The 4385-nt window shown below is 39.8% G+C and overlaps 1 long non-coding RNA gene across 1 annotated transcript; it reads left to right on the forward strand.

The window, feature by feature from the left end:
• The first annotated feature begins 269 nt into the window (after positions 1–269).
• LOC116729587 (uncharacterized) lies at positions 270–3401 on the forward strand. Its single transcript, XR_004341175.1, has 2 exons — positions 270–2565; positions 2641–3401. It is a non-coding gene; the product is annotated as an uncharacterized LOC116729587 (long non-coding RNA).
• The last annotated feature ends 984 nt before the right edge of the window (positions 3402–4385 follow it).

A 4385-nucleotide genomic window follows, 5' to 3' on the forward strand; every position in this document is an offset into this window, starting at 1 on the left:
GAGCGGTTTCTTGTTTTTTTGTCTATTGGGAGCAGACCCTCGCTAAACGTTGAGCGTCCCACCGCCCTTCGTGGAGCATCGGCCGTGGGAGGCAACGCAGGGGTGCAAGGCCCAGATGGATGTCAGGGTAGCATCTGCTGCACCTCCTGACGGGCTCTTATCGGCAGAAAAATGCCACCACACACACAAATAGACACACCGTGGATGGGAGAAGACAGAGAGAAGAGGGGCCATCTTTGCAGAGTTTAAGAAAACATGGCTGCTTTTTGTTTGTCGTGTAAACAGAGGTGGGTTCCCCGTTGGGTCACTCGTTTGCATTTCACAAAGCATCAGCTTAGGTCATTATTGTGTGTGTGAAACACATCGGTTCTTCTTCTAATCTTAAAACATCAAACATCCCACATAATTGCTTTCTAAATTATGTCACTTAGTTCCAAATTAGTTCTTTTTTTGTTTTATAAGATGTTTTTGTCTGTTACTCTTCACTGAGAAATGCTTTCATTTTGAGAAACCAGGATAATCCATTTGTTTTTCTTTTTTTATCATTTTTTTTTAGCTCACTGAGTCACCATTACTCTTTTGCTACAGCAACTTAATCTTATACTTAAAAAAAAAAAATAACTGAACCCAGCTTTACAATTAAGTTGCTTTATTTCCAAGCAAAGAAATTGTATTTTTGGGAAATTGTTGGTGGCACTTTTTTTCCCCAACTGCAATAATTTATATAAAACGAATGTAACTTAACTGTTCTTAGAAATTCTTCTATAATTGTTAAAACAAAACTGGGAACATATATTTATAATATTTATGAGCTGTATCTTCCTGTTTTCCTGCTGTATAACTGTGCCGTGACAAAGAGACCCATTTCTTTCATCCTCACTTGGGCAGGACAAGAGAACATGCCGTGAAAGTAAAGTGTATTCAAAAGGCTCCAGAAAAATAGCTTCTCATCTTACCTTGCACCTATATACAATCAAGGAAATAAATGTAAAAGTTTAAACCAGGATTTACACTTAGGAAACAGCAGCAACATCCTTTTCCATTACAAACATGTGGAGTTTGTTAAACTCCACAAACTGAAAGCATACCATACCGCATTTTATTTGTAAAACTAAAACCGGAGTCGTGATTTCTTGTGTACTTGTGCCATTTAAAATCTTGCTGCAGCATTTTGAGCTAACTGTAAGCGTGCAAGAGGAGAACGGATAATAGCAATTGAAAACATAAAAAAAATCGCTATAAAATTGCAATCTAAATTGTAGTTAATTTAAATCAACTGTGTTTGGGATGTTTGTCTATGGTTTACATTTGAAATTCCAACTTTTGAGTCTTCGCCAGTGCAGAATTGGGACATCTGTCTCACTTCAGTGACATAAAATCTGGATGAAATGCAATGTGACTATCCGAGCATTAAGAAAACATCAGATAGGCATCAGATTTTGGACCAGATGCTGCATAAAAATGGCCTGGGTCATTAAAAGAAGACAACAAAAATTTAGATATTGTTACCATCTGGGCAATAAAAATCGGATTTTGGCCACCTTTACCTGCAATGTGAACATAATCAAAGACTAAGCTCATAATAAATAAACAGATCATTTGGATTAGATGTAAAACACAGAATGAATATGTGGAAAAACAGCTTTCAAAGAACACCACAACATTTTAAGTCAAAATCTGGAGACCTCTGCCAGACAAAAGGGCTTCGCAATTTATCCGGATTCATGCAATACGGGTCAAAACGGGTCACAAAACTGTGGGTATATATTCGTATATGTGTAATGCAACACTAAATTCCTCAAAAAAAAAAGTTTAATAAAAGAAGAAGCAAAAAATATTTTTGATTACAACTAGAATCAGAAGTTAATTTTTAGCTTTACCTAAGCATTCCTTTTTGTTGAGTTAAAAAATCTGAATGTTGTTACAGGAAACATTTCCACCTGAACCTACTAAACTATCACCTTATCATCAGCTGCCACATAAAGCCATGGATTCCCTAAAGCGTTAGACGGAGTGCAGCCCGGGTAAAATCCGGTCCACACTTGACTTCCTGTTGTTGTTAAGTGTGTGACCTGCAAACACTGTGTACAAACAGTAGGGAAAAAAAGCTGAGATAGTGACGTGTGAAGCTTGAAACCAGAGAGACGGATGATAAACCACGATGAAGGCGGCAGAACCACACAGTTTGGAGGTTTGATCTCAGCTACGCAAGTTCTGTTTGCTTCTTTGCGGTTTTCTGACTCACTCGTTCTCTTAATGGCCCTTCGGAGCACTTACTTCCCTTATACCGGTGCCAACAATTAGTTCTCTGTATCCTTCTGCCCTACAGGTAGCTGTTAATTACCAGTCATGTTCGTCATTTGTAAAAATGAGCACGTAGAGACTTGAATGTTTCTTTAGATACTGTATCCAGCGCGGTAAACAGCGCGTCTCAGGTATTTAGACTCGGTAGAAAAATCTAAACTGCTTCATCACACAGCAGAACATCTTCCTGAGGGTGTGTGCAACCAGACGGCATCGCTGAACACCACATCCAGACACCAGCAATTAGAACATGGAGAGCAGGTAAGAGCTGTGAGTGGGAGGAGAGGACTGGCTGCATGTTCTTCAGGCAAATAAACAAATATGTTGTACACACAGACGTCTTCTCTTCCCTTGTTGTGGGAGGGCGGCTTCACAGAGATCCAGGCTGCTGCCCTTCCCTCGGGCATCCTGGATGCCCACGTTGAGGGAGAGCAGCGAGACAGAAGAACGGAGAGAACCTGTGTGTGCAAAAGCCAAAAAAGAAAAAAAAAAAAAGAGAAAGTGAAGAAAAAGAGATTGGTGGGGGTGAGATGAACGCAGCAGCCCATGGTTTGTCTCAGGGCTGCAACAGCTTCCAGAACCGATGTGCAGCAGACTGAAGAGAGGCACGTCTGCCCCACAGGCAGAGACTGGAAAACAGGATCAAAGAGTCGCCAGGGCAACCTGCTTGACACACATTGTATTAAAGCCACACGGTTAATTTGAAAGAGAGGGAAGAAGGGCAAAAGGAGAAGAAAGGGGGAGCTGAGGCGGGGGGACAAAGACGCAGCACAGAGTCGAGTATATTTATCAGGAACTCCTGTCTTACTCGGTTAACTTTACACTCAAAACTCTCTTCAGCTGCTCCACTTTGATCGCTTTTACCTTCGAACTTTGGCTCGAACTCCCCTGGTTCATCTGTCTTTTTCTGATTGTCGTTCAGCGTCTCAGGTTTCCACAGGACACCTTGGTCCACAAATCGGGGGGAAATATCTGCAGGAATTCACGTAAATGGGAAACCCAGGATATAATCTGTGCTGATCCAGGAAAAGCAAATATTCTTTTGTAAACATATCCAGATGTATAAAAACATTCAAATAAATTCTCCTTTTCCTGCAGTGGCATAATCACTCACCAAAAAAATGTGAGCACATTTATTAAACAGAGGAAGAAATAACTTCTTTTTAAAAAAAAGACTCATTTCTACAACGAACCCTTACTTTTTGTTATTAAAACATTATTTTTTAGGTTGATCATTGTATCTAGAAACTTGTAATAATAAACCCATAACCTTCTCTTTCCCTTTGTCAATTATTCAAGATGAGAAAAGTAAGAGAACATGGCATTTAGATGAGGTGAAAGCTACTGAAGCATCATTTGCATGAACTGTAATTCATCACCACATGATGATTTCAAGAAACTTTGACAATTCAGGCCACATATTTGAGCCCATGGATTACATAAAGTTAGGGAAGATTGGATACTACTTGTTAAATATATTTGAACAACATAATTTTCTACTATTTCGCCACTCGTCTCATAGTTGCAGCATTTTGGCCCTTTTGTGTTAATTCTGATTCATTCTTTTCATAGACATTCTTCATGTGGTTTTGGTTGAGGCGTTAGACGCTTGGACAACTATTTCCTCCGGATTTGGATGATGTAATTTTTGCTCCTGCTTTTTAACTTTCGGATGGTTGTGGTGATGTGTAATCAAGCCGTTGTTGTTTTTTTGTTTTACAACTGGTAGCAGCTAATTAACATCTAAAAAGTTCGACTAATACCTTAACTTCAGCTCCAAATCTCTCAGAGGAGTTGATAAAAAAGAGGTTTTGTGGATGCAGAACCAAAATCAAAAAGAAACCATCATGTTTGCGACTACATGTCTCTGCCCGGATCAACAATATAGACAGACAGAGTTAAAGAGAAGTATCAAAAGCAAATGAGGTGGAGTAGCAGTGCTTGCTAACAACTGACGGTATCGTCCAGGACATGTTACCGTGCAATATCATCTCTGTTGCCCACAAACCGAGCTCTTGGTATGTCATGACACTCATGAGACTGTCGTACAAAAACAGTCTGCAGTCAGAGGCATCTCCAGA

Source organism: Xiphophorus hellerii, chromosome 12 (assembly GCF_003331165.1).
Source record: "Xiphophorus hellerii strain 12219 chromosome 12, Xiphophorus_hellerii-4.1, whole genome shotgun sequence".
In the NCBI taxonomy this organism is placed as follows: Eukaryota; Metazoa; Chordata; class Actinopteri; order Cyprinodontiformes; family Poeciliidae; genus Xiphophorus; species Xiphophorus hellerii.